Raw genomic sequence first — 14,903 nt, forward strand, 5'->3', positions numbered from 1 at the left:
AGAAAGTGAGAAATCACCCCCCCCCCGGGGGGATGGCCATGCCACAATCCCTTCTCCTCCAGTCTCCTCTTGGGATGTTGGGCACACACACACATGTGCGCCTGGTGTGAGTTTAAGCCACCAGGTCAAGGACTCGAACCACAGTTGATTACATGGGAGTCCAGTGACATAGCCATTATGCCAACTGCTGGTTCCAAGTTTATTTATTTAAATTAATAACATCCATGAAACAGAAAACCCCAACAGGGTCTTGATGCTGCAGTCCACCCCCAGCTTCAGCCGGCCCTGGATCATGGACACGCGCATGCTCAGTGTACTCAGGGACATCTCTGGAGGCAAAACTGGAACCTCACTAGGTGGTTCAGCCTCTCAGAGCATCTTGGTTTACAGCTGTAGCACCATTAGGTCTTTCCTTCATACTTAAAAAAAATAAGCCCATTAAAGACAGTAGGTTTGGCATATGTATTTATCCCCTCTGTTCTTTTTTCTTTCTTTTTTTTGGAGATGTTTTTGTTATAGGGCATGTGCACTTGCCAGAGAGACAGAGACAGAAAGTGAGAAACCACCCCCGCCAGGGGAGATGGCCACACTGCAATCCCTTCTCCTCCATTCTGCTCTCAGGATCTTGGACATGCATGTACACAAGCCTGGCCTGAGTTTAAGCCACTGGGTCCGGGACTCGAACCTCAGTCAAATAAATGGGAGTTCAGTGACACGGCCATTATGCCATCTGCTGGTCCCTCTCCTCTGTTCTTCCTAAAACCTCAACAGAATGCTATTATAAGAATATTTTTTAAAATTTTTTTGAGAATTTTTTGCTATAGTGTGCATGTACTTACTGGAGAGACAGAGAGAAAGTGAGAAATCACTGTCCCCCAGGGTGAATGGTCACACTGCAATCCCCTCTCCAACATTCTGTTCTCGGGATTTTGGGCACACACAGACACACACACACACACAGCGTGAATTTCAAGCCACTGGGTCTAGAACTTGAACCATAGTCAGCCATGTGGGAGTCCAGAGCCTTAACCACTATGCCACCTGCTGGACCCTATTATAAGGACTTTTTAGAGCCATAAAGCCACAAAGACAATGAGGAGAGGACGACAGCAACGACTTCTCCAAGCTGGAGAACAGAAGTGCAGGGGTAATGCACTGGGTAATACCGGGACAGCCACACACTAACCAGCTACGGGGGACCTGAGGAGCAGCCTGCAGGACACTGGGCAGTGCAGGATCAGGTTTTCTCGAACCAGTAAGAGGCAGGCAGAGCACTGAAACCCTCCAACACTCTGTCACCTGCGGTCTGTGGTATGACACAACAACCAAGCCTAGTCTTTGTCCCCATTCCTGGTGCAAAGCGCCTAAAACACTCGGAATTTCCCGAGTGATAAAAAGCTCTTTTCTATTCAGAATGAGAGCCTTCTGACCCTGTCTGAATGAGATAACAGTACGGCACCTAAAGACTGCCAGACAGAGCTGGTCACCAAAAGATCAAGTGATAGAGGGCTGCAACTTTCAGCTCCACCCACTCACTAACCTCCAGGAAGCGGTGTAGGAAGGAGGGCTGGAGATGGAGTTCTATAAAAACTCCTGAATGATGAGATTCAGAGAGCGGCTGGGTTGGTGACACTGAGGTGCTGGGAGGGTGGTATGCCTGGAGAGAGCACAGAAGCTCCATGCGCTCCCACGCCCAGTGCCTCGCTACAGGCATCTCTTCCACCTGGCTGTTCCTGAGTTTTACCTTCCGTAATAAACCAGTCAACATCATTAAAGTATCTTCCTGAGTCCTATGAGTCAAGGAACTTCCAATTTACTGCTGGTAAGTCAGAAGTATAGGGGCCTGTGGCTTGGGACCCGTGTCTGAAGTCGGGTAGTCTTGTGAGACTGAGTTCTTTGGCTTGTGGGATCTGGCTGACAGTATCAGTGCTGAATTCAACTGCTGGACACCCAGATCCTCCCTAGAGAACTGGAGAATTGGTAGTTGTTAGAAAACACCTGTGACTGCCTCTCACGGTTCCAGCAGATGACAGGAGGTGTATTATCTAGAGATGGTAAGAAGGTCTTAGGACTGGAGGGGGACTCGTGCAGTTTAGAGTGCAAACGTGGGACTAAAACATCAAGCTTCCTATATGCAGGTGAAAGTTTAGATATTAAATGTAATTCTCAGATAATCAAATAACCAACTAGACAGAATGCTTTGATAATCTGACCAACCCATGGGGTAAAAAAGATACATAACTTTACGGATTTTGATATTGAGCATTTCCTGTAAAACATCCCAACCAGGGGGCCCTACAGGAAAGCCCATGGTCTTCCAGCCCCTCACACACAGACTCTAATCAGTCATGTCTTAAATACAGGCAGATAGCAAAAGCTCGGAGATACTTATGGAAAGCTATTAACAGCAAAAGCTGAAAACGAGAAGGTGAAAGGAACTCAGAAAAGACAGAAGCTCTGCAGAGCAATGAAAACTCCGGGGGAATGAATAAACTATCTTTAATATCATGAGATAAAAAATACTACACCCATGAAACAAAACAGGATGACAGAAAAATGAGTATTTAGATAATAAAAGAGATATTGAAAATGGCAACCAGGATAGCAGATGTATATATATAATGTATATCTACATGCATATACCTACATAGGGAGATAGGCATCTCACGATAAATGGAAACATACTAGGGCCAGACCCATGGTACAGCAGTTTAGCATTGTGCAGAGGGAGCCAGACCCCACATGGTTAATCATGGCTCGACTCCTGGCCCTGACAACTTGAAAACCACTCCAGGTGCACACATGGCCAGGATCTTGATAGAACAGAGAAATGGAGGGAAAAAGGACTGTGGGGTGCCCAGGCCCCATGGGGGAGGAGGCTTCTCTCTCATTCTCATGCTCACACGCGTGCCCTCGAGCATATGAATACATTAATTACATAATAAGGTATTTAATCTCAGTCAGCAATGAAATGCAAACTAAAACCACAATAACATCTCGCGACATCCACTAGAATGACTAAAATCAAAAGGACCGCTAACACTCTTGGATGCTCACCCTGGGGGAATCAGCTGCCGCATCATGAAGATGTGCCAGCAGCTCCACCATGACGAGCCGAGGCTTCCTGCCAAAAGCCACAGGAGTGAGCCACTGTGAAAACAGGTCTTCCAGTCCAGCAGAGCCTTCAGACCACGGCATCCCTGCTGACATTCTGACCACAACCACAGGAGACTGGGCCAGGATCACCCAGCTAAGCTGGTCCTGAATTCCTGACTCACAGGAAAGCTGGCATTATCTTCTAAAGCTAAACATACATACATACATACATACATATACAAATACACACACACACACACCCTGTACGATTCAGCTTTCAACTTCTCAGTATATACCAACAGAAATATGTACGTGCAACAAAAGCACGTTCGAGGTCACTCATGGCAACAATATTTGTAACAGCCCCAAATTATAAAACAATTCCAACGTCCTTTAACAGTGGAATAGCTCAATGGGAGCATAAATTTACAATGAGATACTCCAGTAATCATGAGAAAGAGTGAACTACAGGTATGTGCAAAAACACAGATGAAACTGAACATAATATTGAAATGAAGAAGCCATATACAAGTGAGTTCATATTTCCATTTATAGAAAATGTAAAAACAGACAAAACTAAACCAGGGTGTTAAAAGTCAGAATAGACTTTTGGGGAGGAAGCAGCGACGGGGGCAGCAAAATCAGGTCTTTGGTGTAAATGTTCTAATTCATCTGGATGGTATTCAGAATGGTGCCACTTTGTAAAAATTCAATGACCTCTGAACTCATTACATGCATACTTTTTCATGCCTGTGTTCTACCTCAACAAAAGCTTACGCCAAAATATTAATTGGAACTCAGGAACTCTCCCAACAAGGTGAACATAAATATAAAAAGAAAGGAAGCAAGAAGAAAAAAAATGAAAATTACTTTAGGAGTCATCCGGATAAGATTTCTAGAAAGAGAGAGACAAGAAAATACTAGGTTGTCAGAAAATTCATGACATGGGACCAGCAGATGGCATGATGGCTATGTCACTGGACTCCCCACAGTCAACCACAGTTCAAGTGTCAAACCTGGTAGCTTAAAACTCTAGCTGAGCACATGTGCGTGTGTGCCCAAATCCCAAGAGGAGAATGAAGGAGAAGGGATTGCAGTGTGGCCACCCCCCGGGGGGGGTGGTGATTTCTTGCTTTCTATCTTTCAATGTCTCTCTGTCTCTCCAGCAAGCACACGCATCCTATAGCAAAAAAAAAAAAAAAAAAAAAAAAAAAAAACAGGGGCGGGGCACAACAATTTCTGCGTAGAAAAACATAACAAAAAGTCATGATTGGGACCAGCAGTTGGCATAATGGCTATGTCGCTGGACTCCCATGTTGACCACGGTTCAAGTCCCGGATCTGGTGGCTTAAACTCAGGGCAGGTGCATGTGCATGTGTGCCCAAGATCCCGAGAGGAGAATGGAGGAGAAGGGATTGTGGCATGGCCATCCCCCCTGGTGGGGGGGTATTTCTCGCTTTCTGTCTCTGTCTCTCTGGTAAGCACACACGCCCTATAGCAAAAACCTCTCAAAAAAAAAAAAAAGTGATTACTTTTCTGACAACCCAATAAAAGGGGAGATTATCAAGATAACTGAAGAAAAATTCAAAAAGAGAAATACATGCATCTTTTGGTTGATAGGACCAGCAAGTATGTAACTCAAACAAATAAAAACAGAATTACTCCAAAGCACCTCATCACAAACTGTCACAAAATCACTGAATTAAATGTCAACAGCTAGACTGCAAAGGAGGTACTGATTCTTTTTTCTTTTTGGAGAAGTTTTTGCTATAGGGCACGTGCACTCACCCAAAAGACAGAGAGAGATAGAGAGACGGAAAGCAAGAAATCACCCCCCAGAGGGGATGGCCATGCCACAATCCCTTCTCCTCCATTCTCCCCTCGGGATCTTGGGCATGCATGCAAACGCACCTGGTGTGAGTTTAAGCTGCCGGGTCCAGGACTCAAACCACAGTTGACTACATGAGAGTCCAGCGACATAGGCATTACACTAACTGCTGGCCCCCAGAGGAGGTACTGATAAAAGGAGACAGCATTCCCTCACCATCTCTTCCTCTGTATCATCCTTCTAAGACAGGCAAATCATCATATAAAGAAATTGCTTCTACTAAGTACTGCTTATTTCTCAGACTTTCAAGATAAAGCCCTGACTACCCTAGATACGCGCTGGAATCTCAGCAAACAGGACTGGGTAACAAAGATCCATGGTGGTGGCGGGTTCTCCATCCAGGGGCTTATTCCCTCTCTTACCTGACCAGACATTACCAGTGTAGTTAATGCCCCTCAAGGGAATGCAAGTTCAGAAGCCAAAACCACTAGAATCCTTGGGTCAGGTCATAATAAAAGAGAAACAACAAACCAAACAATATAACTAAGGAAGGCAGAATTTTTAGAATGGGTGATTCCCAAATTATAAAACTTATTAATAATTAATAAGAAACAATTAAAAACATGTAATCTGACTAGTGGAAACATTAAGTATGAAAAATACAATAGAGATGGGATAACTAGAGGGAAAACACAGCTAAAGGACAAATTAGCCAGCTAGAAATAAAGTAGACTGAGGTACTTCCCAGAGTTGGCAAGAAGGCTGAACGGTGGGAGACGAGGGAGAAAATATATTTAAAGAAATGCTAAGTCATTTAAAGAACACAAGAAATTTTCTATTAAACTCGCTGAGAGGGTAAAATAGTTTAGATAAAGACAAAGATAATCTATACCTAGACACATTATGGTGACATGGCAAGAACAAAGACAAAATTCTAAAAAGCTTCCAAAGGCAAATAATAAAGGAACAGAGAAAAGATTAGATCAACATGACATGTCTCAAAAGACTCAGGGGTTCAATGAGACAGTAAACGAATACTATTACAGTATTGAACAATATTAGTGCTATTAATATTAATAGTATTATTAAACTGATACTATTACAATATTGAACTAATACTACTCAATGAGACAGTAAACGAATACTATTACAGTATTGAACAATATTAGTGCTATTAATATTAATAGTATTATTAAACTGATACTATTACAATATTGAACTAATACTACTCAATGAGACAGTAAACGAATACTATTACAGTATTGAACAATATTAGTGCTATTAATATTAATAGTATTATTAAACTGATACTATTACAATATTGAACTAATACTACTCAATGAGACAGTAAACGAATACTATTACAATACTGAACAAGTATATCCATCCAAATTATTATTTAAAGGTGATGACAAATGAAAGAACATTTTCAAGAATACAAGGACTCAGAAATTAGTCATATAAAGATGAAAGAGTTTTGGAGAACTCTTGCACAACAATATGAATGTAGTTAATACTACGTATGTATACACTTAAAAAGAGTTAAGATGAGGACTAGGCAGTGGTGCAGCAGAATCACAACTGGACCTAATGGGAAGGTCCCAGGTTTCTGAACTGGGGCCTCCTTGTACATGTCAAGTACACATACATGTGCCCGTGATCTAGGCGGCCTGGAAGTGGATCGTGGCCTGAATACCCTGTTGGGGGTGCCTCTCTCTATTAAAAGAAATTAATAAATAAGCTTAAATATGGTTAAGATGGTAAATGTTATGTGGGTTATGTTTTAAAGCAATAAAAAGAAAATACCTGTTTTATTAAATAAGAGCAATAGAGAGCCAGCCTGTGGCCTAGTGGTTAAGGCAGCTAGATCCCACATGGCAAATGGTGTGGTTTGAGCTCCAGATCCAGTGGTTTGAGAAAAAAAAAAAATGCCAGGCACATGTGTGTGCATAGTGAAAATCTTCTCATGAGACCATAACATGTCTGGGTATAAACTATCTGTCTTTAACTAAAAGGAGAGAGAAATGGAGAAAGAATTGAGGAATGACATAGCCCATGGGGAAGGGGTGCTTTCTTGCTTTCTCTCTTTCTGCCTCTCTCTAGTAAGTACACATGGCCTCTGGAAAAAAACTTTTAAAAATAAAAAAGCTATAGGAAGCCATAGTTTTAAGTATGGGCATGATTTGATTATATTTGAATTGTAAAATGATCACTTTTGCTGCCTTTGACCTACTTACGTAATGAAATACATGATGTGTACTAATAGACCTTTTTGTATTGAGCTATATTAGCATTCCGAGAATAAATCCTACTGGAAATGAAATCAATTGTATCTCTGTCCTAGCAAACAATCATGGTTGGGGGTGGGGGGTTGGAATTAAATGTAATTTGCTACAACACCACAGCCATAAAATACTTGAATGTAAATCTTTTAAAAACATGCAAAATTTGTATTCAAGTAACTATAAAAAATGGATAAGAGGGACCAGCAGTTGGCATAATGGCTATGTCGCTGGACTCCCATGTAGTTGACCACAGTTCACGTCCCAGACATGGTGGCTTAAAACTCATGCCGGGCAAGTGTGCGTGCGTGCCCAAGATCCCGAGAGGAGGATGGAGGAGAAGGGATTGCGGCATGGCCATCCCCCAAGGGGGGGGCTTATTGCTTTCTGTCTCTCTGTCTTTCTTTGTCTGTCTGGTGAGCGAAAGCGCCCTATAGCAAAAACCTCTCAAAAAAAAAAAAAAAGTGAATAAGAGAACTTTTTAAAAAGAACACCTAAATATAAGGAGATATACCATGTTCATGAATTCAATATTATTTAAATATTAATTTTCCTCAAACTGATCTACAGTCAATGTAATTTAGTAAAATTCTCAGCAGCTTTATGGGTAGATATTAACATATTGATTCTAAAATTCATGATGAAAAACAAAAACCTAGATTGGCTAAAGCAATTCTGAAGAAGGAAAAACTTTGGGGGCTCATCATATCTTATTTCAAGACTTAGAATAGTCAAACAATCAAGAGTTTGCTAACTGAGAAAAGGATAAATATTTGTGTCAATGAAACCAACAGACTGTCTAGAAATAGATCCATATGTACACTGTCAAATGATTTTTGAGAGGTTCCAAGACAATTCTATTAAAAAAATATACCCTTTTGAGATCAGCAGTTAGCGTAATGGCTCTGTCGCTGGACTCCCATATAGTTGACCACGATTTGCGTCCCAGACCCGGTGGCTTAAAACTCACACTGGGCACGTGTGCGTGCGTGCCCAAGATCCTGAGAGGAGAATGAAGGAGAAGGGATTGCAGCGTGGCCATCCCCCCGGGGGGGTGATTTCTCACTTTCTGTCTCTCTGTCTCTGTCTGTCTGGAGAGCGCATGTGCCCTACAGCCAAAAAATAAATAAATAAATAAAAACCTCTCCAAAAAACAACAACAAAAAAAGAATACTCTTTTAAATAAGAGGCTAGACCAATTGGATGTCCACATATAAACAAATAACGCCCACGTATACTTGGGTAATATACAAAAGCCTGTATCCAAGTGAGCTGGGACTGGGGTAGATCACAAAGTGAGGGTCCTGGTAGGGGAGCTTTCTCTCGCTATTTGTCTCTCTTTCTCTCTCACGAAAGAAATAGTTAAACTTAATAAAAAAATAGTTAAATGATTAACTTACTCTAAAATTTATATGAAAGAATAATATTGCATGAAGAATGAAGTTAATCTTGAAACAGATGAACAAAAAAGAATGATTTGTTCTGGTGGGTATTAATATATACTACAAAGCCAATGGACCTGTGGAATAGAATACAGCAAAGACACACACACATACACACACACACACACACACACACACAAATTGAATTGTGTCCTCCTCTTCCCTTTTAAAATTCCTAAGTTGAAGCCCTAACCACTAGTGTGATGGCATGTGAAGGGGGGGCCTCTGGGACGAAGGCAGCCATCCATGAGCTAGGAAAAGAGCCATCACCACAATGTGACCATGCTGGTACCTGATCGTGGACTTTCGGCCTCCAGAAATGTGAGAAAATACATTTTTGTTGTGCAAACCACGCAGAATTTCATTATGGCATCCTGAGCTAACTGAGACATACACATATCCTGTGACCCTACATTTCTGCTCCTGGGTTTGTATGCCAAAGAGAGGCTATTTTAACACAGGTCTGTTAGAATCACAACAGAGTGACTGAAGACACAGCTTAAGCAGCTGGCCATGAGCTGGTGCTTTCTCCACTCTTACACATTCTTAAAAATTTCATTGTAAACCCAGATAGTAAAGACAGAAAAAAAAAAAAGCATAGCTTCAGTGACCCTCAAAAATGTGACCTACATACAAGACCCTGGTGTTGCTTGTTGAGATTGTTAGGACCACGAGTGATTCAAGATGTGGCCACAAGCTGCTCAAGGAGGAGGACTGGGACTGAGACCAAACCATCAGAGATCTTTGTCTTTTACAGAGAAGGCTAAAAATACTCCATGGAAGTAGCAAAGAAACTTTGCTTACATGAATAGAGTTGAGGATTCTGTGCTGAGCCGCATTCCCAGTGCAGCTAGTTAGGCAGGGGGCAGTGGCGGTGGCGGCCAGTGGCAGCCTGAGCTCCAGGGCAGCTTGCTCCCTCCCTTGCCATCTCTCTTTCCACCACAGAAGCAAGAAAGCCTTCAGTTCAGTGAGGTCCGTTAGGAAAAACAGCCTATTGGACCGTGACCTGGGCATCTCCCAGAGCAAAACCCTGACGGACAACCCGCTGAGCCTGCTGTACAACTGAACGACTTCTTCTCTAAGCTCAAGGTGCTGGTGCCCAGCATCCCCCAGTACAAGAAGGTGAGCCAGAAATCCTGCAGCACTTCACTGACGAAGTCTTGCACTTGCAGACTGCCCCAGACTCTCACTCCCCAGTTGTCAGCCTGCACCATGAGAGCTCTGGGAAGGACCAGGCGTCCAGGACACCCTGCACACACCCACCCTGACATAGACGTCAGCAACTGGTCCTTGCAACCTTCTGAATTCTCTCCTGAGTTACAGAAATGACGGCAAAGCCCTCTGTGGCTGAATAAATGCTGTTTGTGATTTTTTTTTTCTTTGCGCAACAACAAATCCACAGCATCTCTAAAGACTCTGGACTTACTTTTCAACCATTTAGCAAGGACAACCACAAGTAGAATGGACCTTTTACAAAAACGAACCCAAAAAAGACCTTTTTAAATAAAATTTTAAAAAAGAGGGAGGAAAACTAAGAGGATGACCATCTTCCCAAGGAGTTCTTTGATCTGGACTATGTCACTTGTTATTTATAAAAAGACTTTTAAATGTCCTTTCTGCAGCTGGAGGTTTCCTTTATATAATATTCCCAGCATGGGGAGCAAAAACATTAAAATCACAAGGAATGTGCCCGATCTGAACAGACTTTGCTTTTTTTCAAAGGTGGAGCCTGAATACCAGAAGGATCTAGTATTCGGTTACTTAAATCGTTTTTTGGTCAGAAACTACCTTTGGACACACGCTTACGGTATGCTGTCTATACATTTATATTAGATATACATGTACACACACACACTAGGCGAAAGCTTGTGCATTCTTTGAGCCTATAATGGTGGAGATGTATATTTCTCCATAAAAAGTGTAATCATGTACTTTTTCATGCTAAACTTCTTATAAAAGTTTAGTTGTAAACTTAACCCTTTTATACAAAATAAATCAAGCATGTTTATTGAAAAAAAAAAAAGCACTGGGAAAGAAAATCAACTAACAGTCCCAAGAAAAGATTAAAATCTATGGCTTATAGCTTTCCAGCTTAGGCCCGGCAGAATGGCGCCCGCAAAGAAGGGTGATGAGAAGGGCCTTTCTGCCATCAACGAGGCGGTGACCCAGGAATACACCATCAACATTCACAAGTGCATCCATGGCGTGGGCTTCAAGAAACATGCCCTGGAAATTTGCCATGAAAGAGATGGGGACTCCAGATGTGCGCATCGATACCAGGCTCAACAAAGCTGTCTGGGCCAAAGGAATAAGGAATATCTCATATCAAATCTGTGTGTGGTTGTCCAGAAGACGAGACGAGGATGAAGATTCACCCAACAAGCTCTACACTCTGGTGACCTACGCACCTGTTACCACTTTCAAAAATCTGCAAACAGTCAATGTGGATGAGAACTAACTGCTGACTTTCAAATAAAGTTATAAAACCAAATCAATAAGTAAGTAAATAAAATCTATGGCTTATACCTGAATCTGTGGTCTAGCTCCCTCCTGGCCCCTCCCCCCCAAATGGTATGGGAGTCATAAGGTCCAGAAATAACCCAGAAGCCATGTTATCTATGACAACAAAGATGCCTAAGGACTCAGCAGTAATAAACACGAAGTCCCACTGTAGAGACGATACTTTCAAGAGCTGGAGACACGGGGACTCGAACAGCAAACACTCTGCCAAACATGAGTTCACAAAATAAAATTACAAACCATAAGAGACAACAGACTACCCTAAGGGAAAATGTCATAGCCTGAGAAACGGAAGTGGAAAACACAAATGTGTATAAAATGATTAAATACCTTCTTCAAGGAATAGGAATCACAATGGAAAACAGTACGAATGACGTGCCTCCGTCTCCCGAAGAACCATTCAGTGGTTCGTGGTACCCTGGGAGTAAAGGCCAAGGTTTGCACGATGGCCTGTACGGCCTCACGACCTCTCCTACCTCCTTGGCCTCACCTCCTCCTCTCTCCCCAGCCCCATCAAGCTGCTGTAGCCACACAGCTGCCTGAGCTCATGCCTCCACCCGAGGGCCTGTACCCTGCAGTTCCTTCCATCCGCAGCTTTCCCCCAACATCCACATGACTCTCCTCAACTCTTTCAGGTTTCTGCTCAAGTGTCAGCTGATCTCCGAGGGTTTCCCAACCGTACACTCGTCATGACAGCAACTCCACTCACCCCCGTAATCCCTCCTCTGCTTTGTTTATTTTTACACAACACATGTGATCAGCTTGGGCTGTCAGAAAAGTCGTGACGTACTTTTATATTTTTTCTAAGCAAAAACGTGTCATGGCTTTTCCGACAGCCCAATATACTATACTTTTTCACTTTGTTTACTGCTTCCCCCTCTTTTTACAATGTAAAGTCAATGAGGACAAAGATTTTGTGTGCTTTAATCAGTGCAGGATCCTTAGCACCCAGAATAATACCTATGAAAAAACAGGTGATCAACAAATTCTCGAATGAAGAAAAGAATGCAGAGATGGGGAAACCAGAAGGAAACGAACCCCGCTGGTAGACAGGAGGTAGAATTCTCTCACTCACTCACGCGTGCTCGTTTACTAAGAAGTTAGTTTACAAAAGGGAATGTCAATGTCAATCTCTTCCCACTTCACAAATTCTTCTTGCTACCAAAAAATGACTAATTGACTTTTCAAAAAATAACGTACTTATTCTAGACATTAACAGGTGTGTTAATGCTTTGTTAAACTTGTTAGTAAAACACTACACATTTTTTAAGTTACTAAAAGTAATAGACATTGTAATAAAGAAAAATCACCTTTCACAGTTCAGCTTCCTACTCTTTATTTTTATCCTTCCTTAGAACTCACTTGGTGCCCACATCGTCAGTCACTAGTTTCTATACAGCTGTGTTTGAGTACGACTCCTGTCTCCTACACACCTTCTGGTTCTCAGGGTAGTCTACTTACTGCTGACAGCTATGAGTTTCAGAAATGCACATAAGGATTAAGGTCTCACGGTTTGTCTGAGTCCAAGAATTGGCAAAGGCACACTATTTCAGAAGACAAAAGCTGATGGTTGTAAATGGAATTATAATATCTGCCTCTGCTAAACTCTTTTCTTTTCTTTGGAGAGGAGAGGTTTTTTGCTATAGGGCACGTGTGTTCACCAGAAAGAGAGAGAGAGACAGAAAGCGAGAAATCACCCGCCAGGGGGGATGGCCATGCCGCAATCCCTTCTCCTCCATTCTCTTCTCAGGATCTTGGGCACGCACGCACATGCACCCGGTGTGACTTTAAGCCACTGGGTTCAGGACTCGAACTGTGGTCAACTACATGGGAGTCCAGCGACATAGCCATTACGCCAACTGCTATTCTCCACTAAGCTGTTTTCTTATCAACATTTACATGCATGTGCATTCTGGTAAAAACCTAGCTGTGCCTTCTACAATACTTCAAAGAGTCTCAGAACATGAAGCACAATTACTACACCCCCTTGACAACACATTTGCTTACAGTTCTCTTTAGTTAGCGCAACGATTTTCAGATAACAGGTTATTTTTCTCTTGAGATTACTATTATGATCAAGTAGTGTTATCACTTCACCTGCTCAGTTAAAATTTGAAATTGTTCCTTTTAAATTTTAAGAAAGATTTTTGCTATAGGATGCATGTGCTTGCTGTAGAGAGTCAGAAAGTCAAAAATCACAGGGCCAGCAGGTAGTGTGGTGGTTAAGGTTGCTGGACTCCTATAGCCAACCACTGTTCAAGTCCTAAACCTGACAGCATCCTTTCTCACTTTTCCTCTCTCTCTCTCACTCACTCTGTCCCTCTAAATAAATAAATAAATAAATGAAGTTAAATCATCTTTAAAAAAAAAAAAAAGTAAAAAAATCACATCCCAGGAGGGATGGCCATCCACGATCCCTTCTCCTCCACTCCCCTCTTGGAATCTTGGGCACACACGCACACATGTACACGCCTGGCATGAGTTTTAGGTCACCAGGTCCAGGACTCAAACCATGATTGACTACGTGAGAGTCCAGCAATGTAACCATTACGCCATTTGCTGGTCCCAACTGTTCTCTTTTAATCAGAACCTAAAATTATTCTGAGGTTGACAGCATAGTTGTTTCACAACTGTTATACCAATGATGTCTGAAATACTTTATCACACACTGTAGTTTGGGGGGGAAATCAATACACACACACTAGTTTTTAGTTCTAAACTACATTATACATGTCCTAAAAATAGTCAAAAGGTATCTAAACTGTTAAAGCTATTTGCATAAACTATAATACCGCTGTTTGTTTGTTTTTTAAGGTTCACTATTTGAGCCCCATTGAGTAACTTCTTTCAGGGTAGTTACAGCTTTTATTACATTCTGCCTACTACTGCCATCTAGTGGTCCAAAGTGTGAGTGCAGCAAAGCCCACTAAACTGCTGACGATGCCCATTCCAGAGAGCGGAAAAGCACTTTGGCATGAAGACTTACATAGTTCATAAGGAAGTTCTATAAGAGTTTGCAGTAATGTAGGAAAAAAATAATTTATTTTGATAAATGTTGAAGTTATTTTTTAGCTCTTATTTTACTGGTGTTGAGATTTTATTTTGTCACTCTTTTAAGTACTTATAAAGATTTTTTGGAAGTATATACTTCAAAATTTGTAAATACTTTTTTTTAAAAGAAGTTTTTGCCTTAGGACATGTATGCTCATCAGAGAGAGAGAGACAGAGACAGTGGGAGGGAAAAATGAGAAATCACCCACCCAGGAGGGATGGCCACTCCGCAATCCCTTCTCCCCTCCATTCTCCTTCCGGGATCTTGGTCATACATTCACGTGTGCCTGACATGACTTTTAAGCCACCGGGTCCAGGACTTGAACCACAGCCGGCCATGTGGGAGTCCAGTGACATAACTGCTATGCCACTTGCTGGCCCTAGAACTGGTAAATACTTGTTTAGAAGACAGCCAAGTCAATCATGTAGAATACACACCCAAATAAATAAATAAATAAATACCAAAAAATACCTATCGACCTCTTTGTTTCACAAATAGTTTATTTCACTGGTGCAATTTCTCTGCACTGCAGTGAATTACAACATGTCCTAGCACGCTACACACCTAAATAAATAAATAAATAAATACCAAAAAATACCTATCGACCTCTTTGTTTCACAAATAGTTTATTTCACTGGTGCAATTTCTCTGCACTGCAGTGAATTACAACATGTCCTAGCACG

The 14,903-nt window shown here is 41.9% G+C and overlaps 1 protein-coding gene and 1 pseudogene across 2 annotated transcripts in view; one reads left to right on the forward strand and one right to left on the reverse strand.

Moving 5' to 3' along the window:
* UBAC2 (UBA domain containing 2) overlaps positions 1-14,903 on the reverse strand; it is a 220,465-nt gene that overhangs the window by 135,291 nt on the left and 70,271 nt on the right. The gene's annotated exons all lie outside the window — the stretch shown is intronic.
* On the forward strand, positions 6,904-9,999 carry LOC102476942 (DNA-binding protein inhibitor ID-2 pseudogene; annotated as a pseudogene).

The sequence above is a fragment of the Tupaia chinensis genome, unplaced genomic scaffold, assembly GCF_000334495.1.
Source record: "Tupaia chinensis unplaced genomic scaffold, TupChi_1.0 Scaffold000057_1, whole genome shotgun sequence".
Classification (NCBI taxonomy): Eukaryota; Metazoa; Chordata; class Mammalia; order Scandentia; family Tupaiidae; genus Tupaia; species Tupaia belangeri.